Here is a 10,985-nt window from a genome sequence, read left to right on the forward strand (position 1 = left end):
TAATAATGAGAACCAAAATATCCCATCTCATAATATAATTAATAAATCAATCTACATATCATAATAAAGGGAACCAAAATGTCCTATTTCATTAATATAATACTAAAGGGAACCAAAATGTCCTATTTCATTAATATAATACGCATGCTTTTTAAATTTTCTTAAATATTTACATATTATTATTCATTTTATCATAAATATAATTATTAGGTATACATGTACTAAACTAATTTCCAAAAGATAATATGTGAAAACTGGGAAAAAAATAAATCTCGTTTCACCCATCATAAGGAAAATGGTTTTCAATTTTCCTTAAATACTTATATATTATTATTCTAAAAGCATTTTCCTTAAATACTTAAATATTATTATTTCACTACATTTAGAGAGAAAATAATTTAAAAAACATACACCTAAGTAATAAACCAATTTGCAAATGATAAAAAGTCTTTGAACTACGTTAGTTGGTTCGATCATGAGATCCATGTATTAAGCTTCATCGTGTATACTCGTTTGGCAAATATTTGAAGGTGTTACTCTCGAAATTTATGTTAAAATTCCGAGAAAACATTAGTAGAAAATGAAGCAAGATAAAATTAGTAATAAAAAATCAAACTTCAAATAGAACAAGGGGCTGTGGAGCAGCTAGTTCTTGCTTTGAAAAGAAATAATGGCGAAGAGGAGACCCTAGTTGAAATGAATGCTTGGCTTGCTTAAATTCAAAGAAAAGAGAATAGACTTAAAAAAATAGGTGAGTAGTGGTTTTCCAAATCAATTAGAAGTGGTAATCATCTATTGAAAACTAGTAATATAATAGTAACATAAATATTATTGAAGAAGATAAAAAGATAAAAAGCCATTTTTTCTTGGTCAACTCATAAGAGTGGACTTCCTATACACACAACAATCCCCTCAAAGAAGACCTGATATGATGGATGTTGTAGACACAGTAAAAAGCATTCAAGACACTTTTCTTGAAGCTACCACTTTTCTTGCCAACAACAATACCAGTAATTAGAAGTAGCACCAACAACATCTAAGCTAGAAGCACAGTAAAAGCTAGGAATGGATTCATACCCTGTTGAAACACATGTTTAAGAAGCAACACCACCAAAGCAAGCAATAGCAATGGAGGAAGCATAGCTAATCAATCCAAGTGCATTACCTTTCATAAGCACCGTAGGGGAACCATTGAGCAGAGCATACTATCAGATCAACCACAACTCACCAACTCCTAGGGGCATATTACCCAATCTCCTTGCCCATTCTAGAACCGGTCAATTTAGTTGCTCGAGTTACAAAGTCAAAGCCGGACGTAATGGATGATTAATTTGGGCTTGAACTGGGAATCTAGTCTCTAAAGATCCTTCATAGTAAGTGGGTTGTAAAGAAAACAAGAGTGCATGAAGCTCACTATGGGTAGGAGTTAATTCATTCATTCATGGGTGTTTTAATCCATTCATACTATTGTTAATTCATTCATTCATGGGTGTTTTAATCCATTCATACGTAAATAGTTGTGTAACAATGTACAAATTTTCAAAGTTCAATAATCTATTATATTGTATATAACTGTGTGGCAAAACATGAGATGAAACATGAGATGATGTTAACCTGTTAATTCCATCTCATACTAAATAAAGGAAATTTATAACTATGTGACTAAAACATTGAAATAATGTGAACTTGTTAATTCCATCTAATATATTATGTTTCAGAAACTTTGATTGTATTGTCAGGTAAGGTGTGCTACTTCGAATTTGTTTGAAATACTAGTCATTCATTTTTAAGTTTTGTTTTATGGAAGAATTTTCTAGCCATTCATCATTGGTTTAAACGTGTCTCACTGCCTATGAAGTGCCTGCCAGGGATTATAAACTATTTATAATTATGGAATGCTAATCGACACCCTGTCTCTTTCATTGTTTGAGATGACCAAATTTTCAAGCACAAAAATTCCAAAAGAGATAATACGAGGCTAATCCTAAAGATAAACAAAAGGAAATACATGAGAAGGTAATAAACGACTAGATCATGGACAATCAAACATTGAATGACTCAATTGGTACAGGCAATGCAAGTTATAATTTAGTATTTATTATAATTGAATTATATTCATGCTGTAATTGTTGACACAACCTGGTAGCCACTCACCCTATCACTATGAGGAATCAATTGCTACAATTAATAAAATCGATATATTTAATCTTATTCACTTTCGCAGGTTAGTTCAAGAGGAGAGATAAGCGGTTCTTAAATTAAATCAATTATAAATCGATGATTACGAAGCTTCTTATAGGTCGTGTCTGCATGAATCGCAAGTGTCTTCTGCATGAAGGTGTCAAGCAACACAAAACCCAGTTGTTATTATAGCAAGTATGCTCCCATTGCATCTTCATTTTTGTGGCCAGTTTGTTCAGGGTGAGGTAGAAAGTAGCAAAAAATCCAGTTGTTATTATAGCAAGAATGCTCCCATTGCATCTTCATTTTTGTGGCCAGCTTGTTCAGGGTGAGGGAGCAGTGTATGCAACATTGAATCGGCAGAGCTACCAAGTGTAGTTTACCCGACAGATCTTGTAGGTTCGCCGATGGAGGAGATGGGAGTAGAGAATTCACCGAACCATGTATTGCGGAGGTGGACACCCTTAATCCATTCTGGTTCGAAAGAAAATAGCCTATAAACAACACCATTAGTAGTAGTGAATACAGAGCGCAAAAAGAAGTAGAGATAGTATAAAGAAAAACATAGGTGTTAACGCCCTTCAGTAGCCTAATGTGTTATGCCCATATAATGAAATCATGAGAGGAGGATTTGTCAACCAGATTTGAGGTTGTGGGGCTGTAAATGGTCTGACGTTTATTTCTAGGCAAAGGTGGTCTTACCAGATGCTTGTGATCATGATTAAGAGGTTCATAGCAATGTTGTGATCATGATTTAGAGATTCATAATAGGAACAACGACTTGAACCATGACCAACTGAGTTCTATCCCTCCCCGCTGCCAACTGCATCTCCTGATAACAATCACTTCTTGTGCAACACATCTCGTCTGCATGCACTACACTCTGACGCCCCTTTTTCTTTATCGCTATCATTTTCTTTTTTCTCACCCCCGTGACTTCCTTCGCCCCTATGTGAGGGGAATGGTCATCATCGTTATAATGTCAAGAGAATTCTTGGCTTAAACTCGGCTTGTAAATTTGTGTTGGTTACCTGATCACTATACAGAAAATCCCAATAGTTAAACACCCATGCAATAAAATTTCTTGAATTTCTGTTAGTCAGACTCGGAGGCAATCTTTACAGTGTCCGGCCAGGCACCATGACTTAAATTTGACAATCATCCAATAGGTAAGTTCTTTGAATGCCCTCTTCTGCTTTTTTCTAATATGGAAGCCTGCATATTTTATTTCTATTCATTCATGGTGGTCGCTCATGTTAGCCATAAATAATACTGTGAAACCTTTTCTTCCCCAATCCAAAACTAAAGGCAAATTCCCATTATTGCATCTGGCTTCTCTAGTCAAACACTCCATGCCTTATTAAGGTGCATGTATCCTCCTAACTAATTACCAAAGGAGCTTACAATTGGTTGGATGGATTGAGGAGGGATAAACTTCCCATTCTCGTACATAATATGCATAGCCTTATACAAGGAGGAGAAATCTTTGTTTTCTTGAGGCGTTGTGGGGATACTTACATATAGAAACGCTTTCATGCGCATAAAATACACCTAGTCTACATGTAAACAAAATGTCGTCACCTGTTATATTCCCACAAAAGAGGTGGCAGGAATACATGTTGTGGAAGGCTTACATGTAGTAGTGGTACATGATGTGGCAGGCATACATGTAGTAGTGGTACATGATGTGGCAGGCGTACATGTAGCTGTGTAGCGTTGGCAACATGGACAATATAGTTTAGCAGTGGTAGCATGGACAATATAGTTTAGCAGAGGGTAATATAGTTGGTTTAACATAAAATGCTTGAGATTTAATGCTAGTATTAATTCATTTCAGTTTCAAATTGTTTCAAATGGTCATTCATTATCTATTTTTATCCTATTAAGGTTTGGCCTCATATGCCTTAGTATGAGGCCAAATAAGACGATGAAACTTAATACTGAGATTTCATTGGCTGTAAGAATTTTGGCGCTAAAAACATTGGGTTATAAGTCATAGAGAGTAATGCTAAAAGGACCATTTCGATTACTATAGTCCCATGCCTGACGGCAGGGACTAAAAAGACGATCACCATAGTTTGATAGAGAGTTAAAATCTCATTAAGGAACTTTACTATATTGATGGCGAGGCAAGCATAAACAGAATCAAATTATAAAATTATAAAAAGATGCTAAGAATCTTTCGATTTCCATAGTACGTGCAAAGAGATTTGAAGAAAACAATAATATTACTTCGGAAAATATGGGGTTATGACTCTAAATTAATAGATGTAATATTTATATTTTTTAAATATATTGCAATATTGATATGACATGAAAAAAATTAAAGGACTAAGATTTTATATATATATTCTTTGTTGTAGTGTGATGGTTAGAGTGAGGAAGTATATCAGAAAAGAGGAAAGAGATGGGAATAGAACTATTACTTAGTTTTTGGGTAAAACTAAGAAAACATAAGAGATGAGAGAAGGCCATTAGATTTATTATTAAAGGTTTTTTAGTTGATTCGATTGTTTAGATTTTAGATTGTTTAATGTGATCTAATTAGGGTTTTGTAATAGATATAAATAATAACAAATTAACAAATGAAAATAAAGTAAATAGACTTAGTTTATCTACGTCTTTTGATGAATTAATCAAGCTTCTCAATGAAGATTAAAGAAAGGAAAGAGAGGAAGAAAATAATGTGAAAGACATCCACATAGGTGTGAACATTCTTTTGGATGAAGATGAGTGACATGATCGATTTCCAAAAGAGTGGTACTCCACCCCAATGGACATGCACACACTATCACACCTTCCTACAAAATAGACTTGGTCTTAATTTTGACTACTCTGTCATATAAGACACTAGATCTACCATATAATGCAATAAAATAATTAAGGGATAAATGGTGATCCAAGGTACCATAAGAAAGGATATACCATCTTACCATAGCTATGTTGAAACCTCTCTTGTGATAGAAGAGTTAAATTATCAAAGGTGTGAAGGGAAACAAATCTCATGGAGACACTTTACTACAAAACAATAAGCCTTTGAGGAATAAGCCAAACTAGAATGGAGAGATACCTATTAGGTGTGGGATATGACATGACCAATTAGCCTAAGCGAATGAAGTAGGAGTAAAGGAGAGATATATATTAAACACTCAAATAGTACACACATAGTTTAAGAGACAAATATTTACATGGAAACCCATACGGGAGAAAACCATGGAACAAGTTCTTTAAATGTGATTGTAGGCACCAAACTACTATTACATCAATTTACTAGCACCAACCAGAAGGAGACACCAATCCCCTAAGATTTATAGGCACCAACCTGAAGTAGGAATTGGTCCTCTGATTTACAAACACAAACTAGAAGGAGACACATATCCCTTGAGATTTAAAAGCACGCACTTGAAGGGGACACCAATCCCCTGATTTACAAGAACTAACCTAAGCTACCTATCGGATCTCTTTTTCATCACATTTTCAAACTAGACCCACTTTGATCCCATTTAATTTTACCCATACAAAGTTCTTGATCTCTAATATTTTTCCTCAACTCTTCAGCATTCAAACATATTGTCACAAAGTCATAATGTTAATTTTCCTACACGCTTTGTTAATTAGGTTTCACATTTGGCTATCACACAGTCACACTATCACTCAATCTTCACACTCTGTTGCCACATAGTCACACTATCACTTAGAATTCACACTTCTTTCACACAATCTTAATGCATTTGTTGGTCCTCAATTGTCACAATTGTTGTCTCAACAATCATACTTCCTATCTTGATGATGAGTCTTGTTATAGACTCGAAACATCAATAATTTGAAATGGCCACTGTGGAATTAGTTCTGAACACTCAAATAGCTAAAGATTCCCACCACATAAATCTCCAAACAATCATACTTTTGTCGGTTCTAAATTGTCACACTTGTTGTCAGTCAACATTGCTACAACTCTATTTTGTTGTTATTTGTTGCAACTCTATTTTTCTATTGCACAGTTGTTTTTTGCAACTCTTTTTGTGGTGACATAGTTGTTTGTTGCAACTATGTTTGCTGTTACACAATTTTTTGTTGCAACTTTATTTGTTGTTACACACATATTTGCTACAACTCTGTTCTATTTTTACATAGGTGTTTGTTGCAACTCTACTTTTCTATTACACAATGTTTGTTGCAACTTTGTTTTGTTGTTACATAGGTGTTTGCTGCAACATTTTTTTGTCGTTACACAAGTGTGTTTGCTGCAACTTTGTTTTGTTGTTACACAAGTGTTTGCTGCAACTCTTTTTTGTTGTTACATAGATGTTTGTTGCAACTATGTTTTATTGTTACACATGCATTTGTTGCAACTTTTTTCGTTGTTACACAATTATTTGTTGTCACTCTATTTTCTATTATAAATTTATTTCCACTCTCACACTCTTTTGCTGACACATATTCACACCTACAGTCACACTCACTCTTTCTATCCTATAGTTTTTGTTATTCATACTCATTTCCTCCTCATACTAATTGTCACAACACTCACACTTGCTACCCCTCTTACATTTTCATGGCCATTCCAACAACACACCCCTCCATTTACTTGACCATCTATTTATATTTTCTTTTTTCTCAAATTTGAATTGATTCATAGTTTAGAAACATGGTATGGACATTAAGGCTAGCAACAAGGTAAATATTATTTTCCAACTTTTACACGAGTATAGGGAAAAATAGAGGTTAATAATACTAAACAGGGTAAAGCCAATGTCCACAACTCCACACCAGTGTTGCAAATATAACTACAACACCACAATGACTGTAGGAATTTACAGGGTAAGTTCCTTAGACAGAACACCAAAGGACACCGCTCACAACTAGATCGCAGATCAATACACCAGTATTTTTGACGTGGTTAAAACCCTCAAAGAGGGAAACAGTCCACAGCCTGAGACAACGCGGCAACTTCAGGCAATTTATTAATAAAAGAATGAAAATTTACATAAGCTTCTCTCATAGACGGGTTACCCTACAAATGACCCTCCATGCGCTTTAAATAGAAAGCATGGACCAATCGGGTGTCAAGCCATGGATCAAGTGTCGGTAATACCGAGGAGAGAATGAACCATCGGATCACTACATATCGTGACCGTCGGATTGTAAGTTACAAAATGTACATAGTAAAGAAACACACTTTACCTAACCCTATACTAGACCAAGTTGTACTTAACTATTTCCTATGTGTCGGAATATCCTAACATCCCCCCTTAAGAACAACTTGGGATAGGATTGAAGGATTTACAAATATAACACAATAGGAGAAGGAAGGAGGCACTAGAGCCTATCCCCCCTTAGTGACAACTTCCTGAACTCCAACCATAAATCGAAGTTTAGTGAACTTCGCCTCTGTGAGAGCCTTTGTGAAGATGTCTGCAACTTGATCATCTGTTGAACAATATTGCACTTCAAGAACATGGTCGTGAATGAGCTTTCTGATGAAGTGCATGTGCAGTTCAATGTGTTTGCTGCGCTGATGTTGGACTGGATCTTTGCATAGTTGAATGGAACTTTGATTATCACACCAAAGTGTAGTTGGATGCTACTGCTGAAAGCCAAACTCTGACAGGATCTGACGAAGCCACAAGGCTTCCTTATTAGCTTCTACGGCACCACGATACTCTGCTTCTGCTGATGAAAGAGAAATGGCACCTTGTTTCTTGCAATAGGTCCTGAACCAAGAGTGAACACATAACCGGCAGTAGACTTCCGATCATCAGGGTCACCAGCCCAATCAGAATCAGTGAAACCAACCAATAGAGGAGCTTCTTTGGCACTGTAATGAATCCCAAACTGAACTGTACCTCAAATATAACAAAGTATTCTTTTAGCTGCTTTCCAATGACTTTCATGTGGGTTTTGCATAAACTGAGCAATGAGGCCAACAGCAAAGGAAAGGTCAGGACGAGTATGGGTTAGATACAAAAGTTTTCCTACAAATTGACGGTATAAGGTAGCATCAACTTCAGGAGAAGTACAAGTGACTGAAAGTTTGACTCCAGAATGAAAGGGAGAAGTGGCTGGCTTACAGTCTTCCATGTGAAAGTGGCATAGAATATCACAGGCATACTTGGACTGAGAAAGGGAAATACCTTCCTTGGATTGCAAGACTTGAAGACCGAGAAAATAATGTAAGTGTCCTAAGTCTGTCATTTCAAACTTCTTTTTAAGGCTAGAATTCACATGGTTTATAAGGTTGGGATCACTACCTGTTAGGATAATATCATCAACATAAAGAACAAGAATGATAAGAGACTTGCCCACTTTCTTGGTGTAGACAGTATTGTCAGAATGACACCTAGAAAAGCCAGATTCTAAAATAAAGTTATCCATTTTGGCATACCAAGCTCGAGGAGCTTGCTTGAGACCATAAAGGGATTTCTTAAGCCGAAATACAAGGCTGGAGTCTGTTTGTAAAAAGCCAATAGGTTGTTCCATATAGATTTCTTCATGCAAGTCCCCATGCAAGAAGGCGGATTTAACATCCATCTGATGGACTTCCCATTTGAACGAGGCAGCAAAAGAAAGAACAAGGCGGATAGAGTTCATTTTGGCAATAGGGGAGAAGGTTTCAGTGCATTCAATGCCTTCAACCTGTGAAAAACCTTTATCAACAAAACGAGCTTTATGTTTATCAACTTTCCCATCTGGTCCATACTTGGTTCTGTAAACCCATTTGCATCTAACAAGTTTTCATCCCTTTGGTAGAGGAATAAGATCCCATGTATCATTTGCCAATAATGAATGATATTCTTCATTCATAGCTGCTTCCCAATCTGGATGGCCTGAAGCTTCTGCAAAGGTGTCAGGATCATAATTTACTGGAGCTTGAGCCAGTAAAGAAGAGGCTTTGTCAAACTGAGAACGTGTGTGTCGCTGATCTGTAGGATCACCGGCAAGATCACCTGCTGCATCTCGAGTAGCACGAACCCATTTTGGAAGCTGAGGAGCTGAAGAAGGATCCTGAGATGGTGGGGGAGGATGGTCATCCTCACTTTCATCATCTGAAGAAGAAATGTTTTCAAAAGTAGAAGAGATAGGGAGAGGTGGCACATCCGCCGCACTAGGCTCGCAGGCCGATATATTTTCATCAAATTTTACATCTCTTCTAATGATAACATTTTTGGACTTAAATGGAATAAGTCTATAGCCTTTGACATCTTCAGAATATCCAACAAAAGTACATTTTTCACTCTTAGGTTCTAAAGCTTTATGCTTTTCATCTGGAATATGGGCCCACGCTTCACTTCCAAAAACACGAAAGTGACTTACATCTGGTTTGATTGAGCTCCATGCTTCTTCTGGAGTGATATTCTTTAAAGCCTTAGTAGGAGTGTGATTTATTATGTAATTTGCACAGTTAATTGCTTCTGCCAAAAAACTAAGACCAAGTCCTTTAGATTGTAGCATACAGTTAGCCATTTCCTTTAAGGTGCGATTCTTCCTTTTAGCTACACCATTTTTTTGTGGAGTATATGGAACAGTATGTTGCATTTGAATTCCATTCTTAGTGAAAAAGTTGATGAATGTGTTTTTAACATATTCTCCGCCATTATTAGATCTTAGCTTAAGAATTTGATGTCTAGATTGTTTTTCAACAAAGGCCTTGAAGGCCAAAAATGTGTTAAATACTTCACTCTTGAGTTTTAAGAAGTATACCCAAGTGCGTCTAGAGAAATCATCAATGAAAGTTAAGAAATACTTGCAGCCAGAGAATGAAACAACTGGAAGTGGACCACATAAATCACTATGCACAAGCTGTAAAGGGGCTGAGGCGTGCCAAGAGGCACGTTTTTCAAAACTGTCCCGATGATGTTTTGCAAGTACACATCTGGAACAAACACCATCTCTGCAAGATACCATAGGAAGACCTGTCACCATATTTTCTTTACATAGATGTTGAAGGGAGCGATAGTTTAAGTGACCAAATTGCTCATGCCAAAGTTTTCTCACTTCATCGTTATGAGCAACAAATACTGAGGGAAGATTTGATGACCCAAAGTTGTGAAACTTATACAACCTTGTAGAATCATCAGCAATGCTAGTAGCTAAAATCTGTTTAGGATCTCTTAGGTCCTTGATTACAACATCATGAGGTGAAAATTCAACGATTTTACCTTCACCTGAATGAGTTATCTGATATACAGATAGAAGGTTGCAGGATAAGGTTGGAACACATAATACATCATTAAACTGACCATTGTCTAGATGAACAGTTCCAGTCCCTACAACACTAAGAGATCTATCATCACCAACATATATATTTTTGGTGTTACAATCATTTAAAGAAGAAAACATGGCTTTGTTTTTGGCCATGTGATAAGAAGCTCCAGAATCAATGAGCCACTCATGAGAATGAGAAGAAGAAGATACATTTAGTGCATAGCCAGACCGAGATGCATGACAACCACATGTAGAAAGTGCCATTCCTGAAGATGAAGTTGAAGTTGAAGATTGCTCCAAATGGATGTTATGTTTCTTCATTGCTACTTCCAAGGCTTCCATCTTCTTAAAGCATTTGGATTCTATGTGGCCATCTCGATTACAGAAGTTGCAATGTCTATTAGTCTTCTTCCATTTGTTTTTATTTGTCTTATCATTTTGTTGAAATGATTTTTCATTTTGAGGCTGAGATTGCTTAGGACCCTTGTTTAGTTTAGGACCATTCTTTTTAGGATATGACTTCTTAGGATTCTTTGATTTTGGTTGCTGCTGGGCGGCTAACGCTTTCTTGGCAGAGTTTCCAAGATTAAGAAGACCAA

This window comes from Pinus tabuliformis, chromosome X, assembly GCF_031772625.1.
Source record: "Pinus tabuliformis cultivar Carrire ecotype Pingquan chromosome X, CPIR1, whole genome shotgun sequence".
Lineage (NCBI taxonomy): Eukaryota > Viridiplantae > Streptophyta > Pinopsida > Pinales > Pinaceae > Pinus > Pinus tabuliformis.